Raw genomic sequence first — 16,148 nt, 5'->3', positions numbered from 1 at the left:
AGAGCGCAGTACCTTGCTCTCTACAGAGAGAGATCAACAGTTCCAAGTTTATGAAAGACCTAGGGGGTGATATTCTTTCTCAGACAATTCGCACATGTCGTGGTTTCTCCACGAACTCGCTACCTACTAAAAATGCCGCAGAAGTTCCACGTCTTAGCATGGTACAATGCTTTACCAACCGTAAACATGTAATAACTTCTGGGTCAGGATTGGGTAATCATCTTGCGATTAACAGCTTACTGGGGCATGCAATGGATCAATCGGATAGGACAAGTTCCTTGTTCAAAGTGTAGTGTAAAGCAAGCGGAAAGGTTGCGTTCAGTGGTAAGAAATTAAAACACTGCACTTCGTTTACGAAATTCTTGTTTGGCATGTCGTGGGATATTACGATCATGAGGTTGCATTAATTTTGTATGAGGAAAATAGACAGTTTAACGCTTCGCGCATCGTTACAGGATTACTTATTTGTAGTAGAGTGGCAAAAGTGAAAACATGCCGCTCATAGCTAGACGCCAATCTTTTCAGTAAAGTAGTGATTTCTTGGATACATACCCGAAAAATCATGGCATTTCTGTCCACTAGGAGAGCGTCCAGAACTGCTTTTCATGTGGATAGAATGGGTGCCAGGAGAATCTAGAAATGGTCCCACGAACGTGTAAGTATTGAGGATAATATTAGGTTATCCGCAGCTCTTCTGCCCGCTTCTCATCGATGAATGGAACCAGAAGTAGTCTCTGTAGCATAACACTGTGAAACGGTTTTACCGAGAGGTTTCCGTCAGTGGACGAGGTTTAGGTTCCGTACGGTGTAAATTAATTTTTTTTTCATTTTGCGATAAGTGTACAGTTTTTCAATTCGTCGTACGCAGTACACCATTTACCTTTCTTTGACGCAATACTATAGTTAGCTTCAAAAAACTGTTTTTTTATATTTGTGTATGATATATTACACTCTTTTATGACTTTCCCTTTCTTGTTCTTGAATCACGGTGTCGTCGTATCCTAAGTACACCGGGTCATGACCCACGCTTTGCGACGCCTGCGTTCAGTTACTCCAACTAGATTGTGCAGTGTCTCGGGTCCCGTTCGCATTCGGCAGGAGCGTATTAATTTCACCAAATGCCGGAATGGTTCCTTTGACAATCCGTTGCCAATTTCCAACCACGACGTATTCAATGACGAGCTTCTGTTAAGGCGAATGATTAACCAAGTTCTGCTGATAATGCAGAAAACGAGATGAGGGAAAAATTTCTACTTCTGCGCTCGGAAGCCAACGTTCAGTTTCTGGCGGAGGGTAGTTTACCAGTATCATCCCCAATCCCCCAACTACCTACTCAGTTCGCGTATGCTACACTGGAAGAAAGACTATAGACAGGCCAAATTTCTCTAATTTTGCCGTCGTGGTCATGGCGCGAAATGTGTGTCGTACGTGTCGGCATGCTTCTTGACTCATTCTGGAACGTGGGCTCTCGGAATCCTGTGAGTAAGCCGTTCCGGGATGGACAAGGTCTAGTAGTGTCTCCTGCTGCAATTCGTTGAACATTTTGTGCATTTCTGTGACTTTCTCACGCCAGCTGAACAAATTCGTCACTAATCGTGCGGCTATTCATTACTGTATTAACTATCATGTATAGCTAGCTAATGATTACGAATATTGCAGTTGTGCTGTGACGCTGACAAATATCAGAAGTCTCTTACATACTTTACCCCTTTCAGACCTGAATTTTTTCTGCGGAAGGAAATTTTTTCTTTATGATTTAGTGTTCTTAGGTAATTTTTTTATGATTTTAGATGCATGATTTATACAAATATGTTGTTGTTGTTGTGGTCTTCAGTCCTGAGACTGGTTTGATGCAGCTCTACATGCTACTCTATCCTGTGCAAGCTTCTTCATTTCCCAGTACGTACTGCAGCCTACACCCTTCTGAATCTGCTTAGTGTATTTATCTCTTGGCCTCCCTCTACAATTTTTACCCTCCACACTGCCCTCCAATACTAAATTGGTGATCCCTTGATGCCTCAGAACATGTGCTACCAACCGATCCCATCTTCTAGTCAAGTTGTGCCACAAACTCCTCTTCTCCCCAATTCTATTCAATACCTCCTCATTAGTTATGTGATCTACACATCTAATCTTCAACATTCTTCTGTAGCACCACATTTTGAAAGCTTCTGCTCTCTTCTTGTCTAAACTATTTATCTTCCATGTTTCACTTTCATACGTGGCTACACTCCATGCAAATACTTTCAGAAACGACTTCTTGACACTTAAATCAATACTCGATGCTAACAAATTTCTCTTCTTCAGAAACGCTTTCCTTGCCATTGCCAGTCTACATTTTACATTCTCTCTCCTTCTACCATTATCAGTTATTTTGCTCCCCAAATAGCAAAACTCCTTTACTACTTTAAGTGTCTCATTTCCTAACCTAATTCCCTCAGCATCACCGGATTTAATTCAACTACATTCCATTATCCTCATTTTGCTTTTTTTGATGTTCATCTTATATCCCCCTTTCAATACACTGTCCATTCCGTTCAACTGCTGTTCCAAGTCCTTTGCTGTCTCTGACAATTACAATGTCATCGGTGAACATCAAAGTTTTTATTTCTTCTCCATGGATTTTAATACCTACTCCGAACTTTACTTTTGTTTTCTTTACTGCTTGCTCAATATACAGATTGAGTAGCATCGGGGAGAGGCTACAACCCTGTCTCACTCACTACCCAACCACTGCTTCCCTTTCATACCCCTCGATTCTTATAACTGCCATCTGATTTCTGTACAAATTGTAAATAGCCTTTCGCTCCCTGTATTTTACCCCTGCCACCTTCAGAATTTGAAAGAGAGTATTCCAGTCAACATTGTCAAAAGCTTTCTCTAAGTCTACAAACGCTAGAAACGTAGGTTTGCCTTTCCTTAATCTTTCTTCTAAGATAAGTCGTAAGGTCAGTATTGCCTCACGTGTTCCAACATTTCTACGGAATCCAAACTGATCTTCACCGAGGTCGGCTTCTACCAGTTTTTCCATTCGTCTGTAAAGAATTCGCGTTAGTATTTTGCAGCTGTGACTTATTAAACTGATAGTTCGGTAATTTTCACATCTGTCAACACCTGCTTTCTTTGGGATTGGAATTATTATATTCTTCTTGAAGTCTGAGGGTATTTCGCCTGTCTCATATATCTTGCTCACCAGATGGTAGAGTTTTGTCAGGACTGGCTTTCCCAAGGCTGTGAGTATTTCAAATGTAATGTTTTCTACTCCCGGGTCCCTGTTTCGACTTAGGTCTTTCAGTGCTGTGTCAAACTCTTCACGCAGTATCGTATCTCCCATTTCATATTCATCTACCTCCTCTTCCATTTCCATAATATTGTCCTCAAGTACATCGCCCTTGTATAGACTCTCTATATACTCCTTCCACCTTTCTGCTTTCCCTTCTTTGCTTAGAACTGGGTTTCCATCTGAGCTATTGATATTTATGCAAGTGGTTCTCTTATCTCCAAAGGTCTCTTTAATTTTCCTGTAGGCAGTGTCTATCTTACCCCTAGTGAGATAAACCTCTACATCCTTACATTTGACCTTTAGCAATCCCTGCTTAGCCATTTTGCACTTCCTGTCGATCTCATTTTTGAGACGTTTGTACTCCTTTTCGCCTGCTTCACTTAGTGCATTTTTATATTTTCTCCTTTCATCAGTTAAATTCAGTATCTCTTATGTTACCCAAGGATGCACCCGTTTTCAATACATACTTTGAACATTTGGCTTCTTTTTATGGACGAAAATAAGAAATTTTGAAATATTCACTGTTGTAATAAATAAACCAAGGAGAATAACTATAAAAATTTTAAGTTATACAGAGGAGTATAACAAACAGCTTCCTTGAATTCTGTTGGTCACAGTATCTGTTGCGCACTGCTGCATTCACTTGCTGATGTTTTTACAGTGATGCCCAATACGTGGGAGTATTTTTGCATGACTAAAAGAATGAACATTCATAGACGTGTACTTGAGATTTCCATTGAGGAAAATTATAATACACACTAAATATTAATGTGCACAATTGTAGTCAGATAGTCTGAAGGGTTAAGTTTCAGTATCATTTCTGCCGATCTTCCTCATACGTATCCCCTTACTTCCCCCTTCTTTGTGTTTAAACCATGTGTCCTGTTTTGTTTAATACGATTTATTATTTCGTAAGTACCATGTATTTCTTGTTATTAATCGTGTAAACTCATCTTTTTTCTTTTGCGTAAGGCTAATTAACTAATCAATTAATTTCAGAAGTTTTTTACGCTTTTGTACTTTCACACTGCAAGGTATTATCTTACACGAAGCTTAACTCCGCTCTTTCTCTGAGTTATATTATTCCTGTTCTCAACTTCTCTATCATGTTCTGCAGGGTGTCCCGGTAGGATTAGTCAGTATTCAGTGATATGGCAGGAACGATCATTCAAAGCGAAAGAGTCTTCTACACTTGGGCTCTAAAATGCATACCTCAAGAGCTGTGAGCACTCGTTCCTCTTCGATACTGTGGAATGAATCTCTTCCACTTCAGGCCTTTTGCTTTCAATATTTTTTAGATGGTACTATTGACTAAAACAAGGAAAAGTCCAGTAAAAATGGGCTCAGAAGTGCATACCTGAAGAGATGTCAGCAGTTGTTCATCTCGCTACTGTGAAACACATCTCTTCTATTGAACAAGTGCTCATAGTTTTTAACGTATGCATTTTACAGCCCAAGTTTAGTACATAATTTTCTCTTGTTTTGTTCCATATCGTCTCCTCCGAAAATATGAAAAGCACAGAGCTTGCAGGAGAAGAGATGTGCTATGCAGCATCAAAAATGAACAAGTGCTCGTAGCTCTTAAGGTACGCAATTTAGATCCCCTGTTTGCCAGCCATTTTCGCTTCGAATGGTCGTGTCTGTCATATCCCTCAATACTGACTATTTCTCGTGAGACATCCTGTATATTTTGATCTCGTTATACGTTGGAAAAACTGCATATGGCGTGTGGCTGATGTCAGAAATAGGAAAGATCGAAAAAGAAAATATCGGTTTTTAGCAGGTCTGTATCTTATATTTTCAGCAGTTCTATTCGTTTGTAGTTTTGAAGCGTCAGGAACTGCAAGGTTGTGTGGAGGTTAAGAGATTCTGGACTGGAATTCCAGTCTACATTTATACTTCGCAGATCACTATGAAGTGTATGCAGGGGGCATTTCTCACTGTTAACACGTACGGTTTTTTTCTAGTTCCATTAGCGTATGGAACGCGGCAAGAAGAATTGCTTAAAAGCCTTTGTGCGCGTCTTCTGGCTCCATACTGGAGCGGTGCTTAGGGGATGTAGTATATTTCTAGAGTCCTCGCGAAATACTGGTTCTTGAAATTTTGCAAGTAGTGTTTCGCTAAATAGTTGGCATCTGTCTTCCAAGAGTCTGCAAATTCGGGGTTTTAAGGAGCGTTTACCTGACGCTCTCCCATGAGACAAACAAATCTGTGACAATTCCTTCTGTCCTCCTTTGTATACGTTTGCTTTCTGGAAAAGTGGGGTTCAAATCCCCATTCTGCCACCCATATTTAGGTTATCTGTGGTTTCACTGAACCACTTAATGTGATTGCCAGGGTGGTTTGTTTGGGAAGAACATGACCGATTTCCTTGCCCACCCTTGTTGTTCATTGTGCTCCGGCTCTACGCATCTTTTTTCCGACAACGTATTGGATTGGACTTATCTCTACACCTCCGTATTTACTGCGTAAGTGACCGAAAAATGCATGGCCGGAGGGTACTATGTAGTCACCTTCCCGTTGATCTATGAATAAAGGGTAAAAATTCTGGTTGTACGCCTCTGTGCGAGGCGTAATCTCTTTCATTATTCTCAAGATCTCTACGAGAAATGAAACATGACTGTAGTGGAGTTACTCCACAGTCATCTTCGAATACTGTTTCTCGAATTTTACCGTACAGGGTATCTAGAGAAATGCGTCCCCTTTCTTTCAGAGATTCCTGTGAAGTTCCCATAGCATTATGGGATATATTTTTGTATGGCTATGCCGACCTCTTGCGATCCTTCGATTTCTGTTATTCCTTACTTGGTAAGGTATCCAACTAGTGGAGCAATATTCTAGAATTCGCCTCTCATGCGACTCCTATGTGGTTTCCTTTGCGATACACCCAGTTTTCCTAAATCCCTTCCAAAATCTAAATCTTTTATTTGACACATTACGACGATTTAAATCTTTTATTTGGTGTATTACGACTGATTTTAGGTCTTCTTTGCATTTCCCGCCGCATAGTAGCATTACCTCGAGGTATTTAAAAGACAAGACACGCTGCAGAAGTTCACCGGCAAACTTGTAATCTTGTCTTCGGATATTACAGTGTTCTTCCCTTGTTTGTAGACATTACCTTGCGTTTATCCATTTTTGCAGAGAACAGACAGCCAGAACACGAAATGGAAATAGTCTAAGCCGTTCTGCATTCTATCACAAACGCCTTGCGGCGGTACCTTCACGTATGCAGAAGCATTGCCTGCGAACAATCAGAGAGTGCTGTGCTAGCCATACTGATAAATTATTCATATATAAGCAGCAGTCAAATAAAAACAAAACAAATGGGAAAAGTAAGTAAGCTGTTTATTATTTCCAAAGTAATCCCCATAACTGTTAACATATGTATCGCACTGTGCGACAAGACGGTCACTGTCTTCATTGAAAACTGTTTCCTGTTGCCTACAGAACCATGATTGTATCCAGGCGAGCACCTCTTCGAAGCAAATCGACAGCCACGAATGTCATTGTTCAGGGCCCCCAAAATATGGAAATCACATGGGGAGAGATCTGGAATGCATGGAGGCTGCGTAAGGGGTTCCCAGCGAAACTTGTGCAGCGTGGACGAAACAACTGTGGCAACAGTGTGCTCCCTGCCGCCGTTGGATAAGCAGCTGCAGCAGCAAGTCGTATACTTCTAGCTCACTCATTTGTTACATAGTTTAATTCTTAATTTCTTTGCGTGTTTTTGGTACTTGCATTGTTTAATTCATAAATTTCGGGCGTATTATAGTATTTGAGAGTTGTAGCATCGCGTTTTAGTAGTCGAATAGTGTTAAATCGCGTAGTCTCCTTCCGCCTCCGAGCAGTGTGTCAGCAGTGCACAAGTGGCAGCATTACTGCATTTACTAGGCAATCTTGTATTTTAATAACCGTTTCAATTTTGTGTCGTTTTGTTTCCGCTCTCTGTCGATTAGTTCAGACGTTCTTTGCACAACAGTTTTTAGCATGGATAGGGACTGCAACTGCTGTGTTCGGATGCAGGCTGAGTTGGCATCCCTTCGCTCCCAGCTTCAGGCAGTGTTGGCTTCGGTCACACAGCTTGAGGCTGTTGCTAATGGGCATCACTGTGGGGGTCCGGATGGGGGTTTGTCGGGGACGGCCAGCTCGTCCCACGCATCCCCCGATCGGACTACGACTGTGGTTGCCCGGGATACTGCGCGCATTGAGGCTGATCCCTCACCTGTGGTAGAGTGGGAGGTCGTCTCAGGGTGTGGCAGGGGGCGAAAGACATTCCGGAGGGCTGAATGGAAGGCCTCTCCAGTTTGTCTGACGAACCGGTTTCAGGCTCTGTCTCAGGCTGATACTGATCTTCGGCCTGACATGGCTGCTTGTCCTGTTCCAGAGGTTGCCCCTCAGTCTGCAAGATCCGGGCAGTCGCAGAGGGTGGGCTTACTGGTAGTTGGGAGCTCCAACGTCAGGCGCGTAATGGGGCCCCTTAGGGATATGGCAGCAAGGGAGGGGAAGAAAACCAAAGTGCACTCCGTGTGCATACCGGGGGCAGTCATTCCAGATGTGGAAAGGATCCTTCCGGATGCCATGAAGGGTACAGGGTGCACCCATCTGCAGGTGGTCGCTCATGTCGGCACCAATGATGTGTGTCGCTATGGATCGGAGGAAATCCTCTCTGGCTTCCGGCGGCTATCTGATTTGGTGAAGACTGCCAGTCTCGCTAGCGGGATGAAAGCAGAGCTCACCATCTGCAGCATCGTCGACAGGACTGACTGCGGACCTTTGGTACAGAGCCGAGTGGAGGGTCTGAATCAGAGGCTGAGACGGTTCTGCGACCGTGTGGGCTGCAGATTCCTCGACTTGCGCCATAGGGTGGTGGGGTTTCGGGTTCCGCTGGATAGGTCAGGAGTCCACTACACGCAACAAGCGGCTACACGGGTAGCAGGGGTTGTGTGGCGTGGGCTGGGCGGTTTTTTAGGTTAGATGGCCTCGGGCAAGTGCAGAAAGGGCAACAGCCTCAACGGGTGCGGGGCAAAGTCAGGACATGCGGGGACCAAGCAGCAATCGGTATTGTAATTGTAAACTGTCGAAGCTGCGTTGGTAAAGTACCGGAACTTCAAGCGCTGATAGAAAGCACCGAAGCTGAAATCGTTATAGGTACAGAAAGCTGGCTGAAGCCAGAGATAAATTCTGCCGAAATTTTTACAAAGGCACAGACGGTGTTTAGAAAGGATAGATTGCATGCAACCGGTGGTGGAGTGTTCGTCGCTGTTAGTAGTAGTTTATCCTGTAGTGAAGTAGAAGTGGATAGTTCCTGTGAATTATTATGGGTGGAGGTTACACTCAACAACCGAGCTAGGTTAATAATTGGCTCCTTTTACCGACCCCCCGACTCAGCAGCATTAGTGGCAGAACAACTGAGGGAAAATTTGGAATACATTTCACATAAATTTTCTCAGCATGTTATGGTCTTAGGTGGAGATTTCAATTTACCAGATATAGACTGGGACAGTCAGATGTTTAGGACGGGTGGTAGGGACAGAGCATCGAGTGACATTATACTGAGTGCACTATCCGAAAATTACCTCGAGCAGTTAAACAGAGAACCGACTCGTGGAGATAACATCTTGGACCTACTGATAACAAACAGACCCGAACTTTTCGACTCTGTAAGTGCAGAACAGGGAATCAGTGATCATAAGGCCGTTGCAGCATCCCTGAATATGGAAGTTAATAGGAATATAAAAAAAGGGAGGAAGGTTTATCTGTTTAGCAAGAGTAATAGAAGGCAGATTTCAGACTACCTAACAGATCAAAACGAAAATTTCTGTTCCTACACTGACAATGTTGAGTGTTTATGGAAAAAGTTCAAGGCAATCGTAAAATGCGTTTTAGACAGGTACGTGCCGAGTAAAACTGTGAGGGACGGGAAAAACCCACCGTGGTACAACAAAGTTAGGAAACTACTGCGAAAGCAAAGAGAGCTTCACTCCAAGTTTAAACGCAGCCAAAACCTCTCAGACAAACAGAAGCTAAACGATGTCAAAGTTAGCGTAAGGAGGGCTATGCGTGAAGCGTTCAGTGAATTCGAAAGTAAAATACTAGGTACCGACTTGACAGAAAATCTAGGAAGTTCTGGTCTTACGTTAAATCAGTAAGTAGCTCGAAACATCATGTCCAGACACTCCGGGATGATGATGGCATTGAAACAGAGGATGACAAGCGTAAAGCTGAAATACTAAACACCTTTTTCCGAAGCTGTTTCACAGAGGAAGACCGCACTGCAGTTCCTTCTCTAAATCCTCGCACCAACGAAAAAATGGCTGACATCGAAATAAGTGTCCAAGGAATAGAAAAGCAACTGGAATCACTCAACAGAGGAAAGTCCACTGGACCTGACGACAAAGCCCATGCCTACTACAGTAGTACAAGTTTATATGCCAACTAGCTCTGCAGATGATGAAGAAATAGATGAAATGTATGACGAGATAAAAGAAATTATTCAGGTAGTGAAGGGAGACGAAAATTTAATAGTGATGGGTGACTGGAACTCGTCAGTAGGAAAAGGGAGAGAAGGAAACATAGTAGGTGAATATGGATTGGGGGGAAGGAATGAAAGAGGAAGCCGCCTTGTAGAATTTTGCACAGAGCATAACTTAATCATAGCTAACACTTGGTTCAAGAATCATGAAAGGAGGCTGTATACATGGAAGAAGCCTGGAGATACTGACAGGTTTCAGATAGATTATATAATGGTAAGACAGAGATTTAGGAACCAGGTTTTAAATTGTAAGACATTTCCTGGGGCAGATGTAGATTCTGACCACAATCTATTGGTTATGAACTGCAGATTGAAACTGAAGAAACTGCAAAAAGGTGGGAATTTAAGGAGATGGGACCTGGATAAACTGAAAGAACCAGAGGTTGTAGAGAGTTTCAGGGAGAGCATTAGGGAACAATTGACTGGAATGGGGGAAAGAAACACAGTAGAAGAAGAATGGGTAGCTCTGAGGGATGAAGTGGTGAAGGCAGCAGAGGATCAAGTAGGTAAAAAGACGCGGGCTAATAGAAATCCTTGGGTTACAGAAGAAATATTGAATTTAATTGATGAAAGGAGAAAATATAAAAATGCAGTAAAAGAAGCAGGCAAAAAGGAATACAAACGTCTCAAAAATGAAATCGACAGGAAGTGCAAATTGGCTAAGCAGGGATGGCTAGAGGACAAATGTAAGGATGTAGAGGCTTGTCTCACTAGGGGTAAGATAGATACTGCCTACAGGAAAATTAAAGAGACCTTTGGAGAGAAGAGAACCACTTGTATGAATATCAAGAGCTCAGATGGCAACCCAGTTCTAAGCAAAGAAGGGAAAGCAGAAAGGTGGAAGGAGTATATAGAGGGTTTATACAAGGGCGATGTACTTGAGGACAATATTATGGAAATGGAAGAGGATGTAGATGAAGATGAAATGGGAGATAAGATACTGCGTGAAGAGTTTGACAGAGCACTGAAAGACCTGAGTCAAAACAAGGCCCCGGGAGTAGACAACATTCCATTAGAACTACTGATGGCCTCGGGAGAGCCAGTTCTGACAAAACTCTACCATCTGGTGAGCACGATGTATGAGACAGGCGAAATACCCTCAGACTTTAAGAAGAATATAATAATTCCAATCCCAAAGAAAGCAGGTGTTGACAGATGTGAAAGTTACCGAACTATCAGTTTAATAAGTCACAGCTGCAAAATACTAACGCGAATTCTTTACAGACGAATGGAAAAACTGGTAGAAGCCGACCTCGGTGAAGATCAATTTGGATTCCGTAGAAATGTTGGAACACGTGAGGCAGTACTGACCTTACGACTTATCTTGGAAGAAAGATTAAGAAAAGGCAAACCTACATTTCTAGCATTTGTAGACTTAGAGAAAGCTTTTGACAATGTTGACTGGAATACTCTCTTTCAAATTCTGAAGGTGGCAGGGGTAAAATACAGGGAGCGAAAGGCTATTTACAATTTGTACAGAAACCAGATGGCAGTTATAAGAGTCGAGGGGCATGAAAGGGAAGCAGTGGTTGGGAAAGGGGTGAGACAGGGTTGTGGCCTCTCCCCGATGTTATTCAATCTGTATATTGAGCAAGCAGTAAAGGAAACAAAAGAAAAATTCGGAGTAGGTATTAAAATTCATGGAGAAGAAGTAAAAACTTTGAGGTTCGCCGATGACATTGTAATTCTGTCAGAGACAGCAAAGGACTTGGAAGAGCAGTTGAACGGAATGGACAGTGTCTTGAAAGGAGGATATAAGATGAACATCAACAAAAGCAAAACGAGGATAATGGAATGTAGTCAAATTAAGTCGGGTGATGCTGAGGGAATTAGATTAGGAAATGAGACACTTAAAGTAGTAAAGGAGTTTTGCTATTTAGGGAGTAAAATAACCGATGATGGTCGAAGTAGAGAGGATATAAAATGTAGACTGGCAATGGCAAGGAAAGCGTTTCTCAAGAAGAGAAATTTGTTAACATCGAATATAGATTTAGGTGTCAGGAAGTCGTTTCTGAAAGTATTTGTATGGAGTGTAGCCATGTATGGAAGTGAGACATGGACGATAACTAGTTTGGACAAGAAGAGAATAGAAGCTTTCGAAATGTGGTGCTACAGAAGAATGCTGAAAATAAGGTGGGTAGATCACGTAACTAATGAGGAGGTATTGAATAGGATTGGGGAGAAGAGAAGTTTGTGGCACAACTTGACTAGAAGAAGGGATCGGTTGGTAGGACATGTTCTGAGGCATCGAGGGATCACAAATTTAGCATTGGAGGGCAGCGTGGAGGGTAAAAATCGTAGAGGAAGACCAAGAGATGAATACACTAAGCAGATTCAGAAGGATGTAGGTTGCAGTAGGTACTGGGAGATGAAGAAGCTTGCACAGGATAGAGTAGCATGGAGAGCTGCATCAAACCAGTCTCAGGACTGAAGACCACAACAACAACAACATCTCTGACGTCGATCTGTTGTAGAATTTTAGAACATGTGTTTTGCTCGAGTATCATGTCGTTTTTGGAAACTCATAATCTACTATGTAGGAATCAACATGGATTCCGGAAACAGCGATCGTGTGAAACCCAACTCGCTTTATTTGTTCATGAGACCCAGAAAATATTAGATACAGGCTCCCAGGTAGATGCTATTTTTCTTGACTTCCGGAAGGCGTTCGATACAGTTCCGCACTGTCGCCTGATAAACAAAGTAAGAGCCTACGGAATATCAGACCAGCTGTGTGGCTGGATTGAAGAGTTTTTAGCAAACAGAACACAGCATGTTGTTATCAACGGAGAGACGTCTACAGACATTAAAGTAACCTCTGGCGTGCCACAGGGGAGTGTTATGGGACCATTGCTTTTCACAATATATATAAATGACCTAGTAGATAGTGTCGGAAGTTCTATGCGGCTTTTCGCGGATGATGCTGTAGTATACAGAGAAGTTGCAGCATTAGAAAATTGTAGCGAAATGCAGGAAGATCTGCAGCGAATAGGCACTTGGTGCAGGGAGTGGCAACTGACCCTTAACATAGACAAATGTAATGTATTGCGAATACATAGAAAGAAGGATCCTTTATTGTATGATTATATGATAGCGGAACAAACACTGGTAGCAGTTACTTCTGTAAAATATCTGGGAGTATGCGTGCGGAACGATTTGAAGTGGAATGATCATATAAAATTAATTGTTGGTAAGGCGGGTACCAGGTTGAGATTCATTGGGAGAGTCCTTAGAAAATGTAGTCCATCAACAAAGGAGGTGGCTTACAAAACACTCGTTCGACCTATACTTGAGTATTGCCCATCAGTGTGGGATCCGTACCAGATTGGGTTGACGGAGGAGATAGAGAAGATCCAAGGAAGAGCGGCGCGTTTCGTCACAGGGTTATTTGGTAACCGTGATAGCGTTACGGAGATGTTTAACAAACTCAAGTGGCAGACTCTGCAAGAGAGGCGCTCTGCATCGCGGTGTAGCTTGCTCGCCAGGTTTCGAGAGGGTGCGTTTCTGGATGAGGTATCGAATATATTGCTTCCCCCTACTTATACCTCCCGAGGAGATCATGAATGTAAAATTAGAGAGATTAGAGCGCGCACAGAGGCTTTCAGACAGTCATTCTTCCCGCGAACCATACGCGACTGGAACAGGAAAGGGAGATAATGACAGTGGCACGTAAAGTGCCCTCCGCCACACACCGTTGGGTGGCTTGCGGAGTATAAATGTAGATGTAGATGTAGAACATGTGGGCTTGCATTGTCCTGCAACTGAATGACGCCGTTCGCGAACATTCCTGGGCGTTTCGACTTGATGGCGCGCGCAGCAGTACGTGGACACTTTGCAGAAATTGAAGCGGAATATGAAGTCCAGACACCCATGGATGTTGACGGACGGGACCATTCTGTTGCAGTACAATGCCCACCCACATGTTGCCAAGGTTGTTTCGACCACGCTGCAGGAGTTTCGCTGGGAAGCCCTTATACACTTTCCGCACAGTCCCGATCTCTGCCGATGCGATTTCCATATTTTTGGAGCTCAGAAGAAGAACATTCGTGGCCGTCGGTTAGCTTTGGACGAAGAAGTGCACACCTGAGTACAATCATCATCCCGTAGGACACCGAAAATATTTCTCCATGACGTTATTGACAGTGGGATGAGCGTACTAGCAGTTATGGCGATTACTTTTAAAATAATACACAGTTTACTTACTTTTTTCCATGTGTCTCGTTTTCATTTTACAGTCAGTTCTGTCATCAGAAATTCTTTGAGCCAGTCACAGTCATACAGAATTACTTCTCAGACATGCATCTTTGTTGTCAGTCGATGATATAGAGGAGGGGTGACGTAGTCACTATGAAAGTGACAATGATCCAGTGTGACGAAATTTTGTTAAGTACCTCATTAATCTCTCATCGCAAATATTTGTTTATTCAGTTACTTGTTTCTGTCATTATGGTCATCTCCAGATTGATCTAAAAAGAGAAAAAATGTACGTAATAGTACGCTATCAGCTACTACAAGCAGTACCATATAACGTACACGGTCTGGAAGCTTAGTAAACTTACCTGTCTTCATGAAGTTAACAGAGTAACCAAGTGAAACTTATAGGCGTAAATGACATCGTCACATTCAATAAAATGATGATAAACTGGTGAGCACTGATGATCCGTAACGTCGGGTAGTCGCTGGCGTACTGTCTTACAACTATTGTGGAGTCAGCTAGGGGCCAACATCTAGCGGCCACGCCTCCTCAGCTGCCTCCACCATGGTTGTAAGACAGTACGCCAGCGACGACCCGATGTTACAGATCATTAGTGTTCACCATTGTATCATCATTTTATTGAATGTGACGATGTAAAGAGATACTGGACTACCGTTCTTTTTAGTGACAACCAAGCTCGTAACATTGGACGACTCTCACAGGCTACCGTATACTAGCACCCAGTTGGCTACGACCAGTGATAACAAATTGCCAATAGCAGCACGCAAGGGAAGATCCACGGACGTAATAAGTGCACTTTAACCGTTAAAAGAATTAGTGTTGCTGTAATGTGGCCACGTTGTTATGAGGGGCAGTTGTGAATGTACAGATCTTGGTGGGATGAACTGTGCGCCCGTGCCTACTTTGCGCTGCAACTCTTGCTGCACGATCTAAAGTGTTAGAGTCAGAGCCACAGCTGTTACTGACCCCTGCCACGATAGAACCAGCAGTTTAACAGTGTGTCAAGCAACAAATAACCGCAAAATTTGTGAATATGAATATTAAGCTGGTTAACACCAGGTGCTAAACAAGTGATAGGGTACAGTGAAGTTACGTGGATCAAGTATGGAATTAGAGCCGTGTTTAAACATAATACGTGACTCAACCGCCAGTTGTGTTTGAGACTCCTACAGCTAACTCAAACTTTCTCTCCAATGCAGTGAGACTTAATAGTCAGGACTGTCAACGATTAAGCACATGTTGTGTATAAGGAAATTGGAGAGAAGCGTATAAAGAAAATAAATGATCTCATAGTTTACAATCGAACGGAAAAAATTCATAAAGATGACCCAATACTGAACAATATCTTCATACTTTCAACGTGTAGAAAATCTGAAACACAAACAGTTCTCAAAAGCAGAGAAGCAAGAACAATGAAACTAAGCAAAACATAATCTTACAAACAAATGTAATGCACAAATCAGGGAAGCCCATAAAAACACAGTTTGTCCTTCATAGGTAAAGAAGGAAGAGTATGCATGATTACAAAACCCAGAGGCCAAACATTACATGCACGACCAAAGATTCATAAAAAAATGCCTATCCGACCTACTACTAATAGTATTGACAGCTCCTCCTACATTTAATGCAAAAAACTCAATCATTTACTCAAAACATTCTATATGTAAGAGAAAAAATACACAATAAAGAATATGCTGTAATTAGCTGAACATATCACAAATACTAGTAGTAAAAACAACAGCAAACTTGTTTCTTTTGATATTACTAATTTTTATACAAATATTGATATTAAATAAACTACGGATATATTTGAAAATAACTTAATCAAACATAAAAAATTATGTCGTGGTGAAATCTGTGAGCTTATTCAGCAACTTACTGTTTCTTTTGACCGGCCGGAGTGGCCGTGCGGTTCTAGGCGCTGCAGTCTGGAGCCGAGCGACCGCTACGGTCGCAGGTTCGAATCCTGCCTCGGGCATGGATGTGTGTGATGTCCTTAGGTTAGTTAGGTTTAATTAGTTCTAAGTTCTAGGCGACTGATGACTTCAGAAGTTAAGTCGCATAGTGCTCAGAGCCATTTGAACCATTTTGAGGAAGACATTGCTAATGGATCA

At 42.4% G+C, this 16,148-nt stretch overlaps 1 protein-coding gene across 3 annotated transcripts in view; it reads left to right on the top strand.

Annotated features, from left to right (window-relative positions):
- LOC126189262 (leupaxin) overlaps window positions 1-16,148 on the top strand; it is a 475,608-nt gene that overhangs the window by 179,806 nt on the left and 279,654 nt on the right. The gene's annotated exons all lie outside the window — the stretch shown is intronic.

The sequence above is a fragment of the Schistocerca cancellata genome, chromosome 1, assembly GCF_023864275.1.
Source record: "Schistocerca cancellata isolate TAMUIC-IGC-003103 chromosome 1, iqSchCanc2.1, whole genome shotgun sequence".
Lineage (NCBI taxonomy): Eukaryota > Metazoa > Arthropoda > Insecta > Orthoptera > Acrididae > Schistocerca > Schistocerca cancellata.
This window is presented reverse-complemented; position numbering and strand designations above follow the sequence as displayed.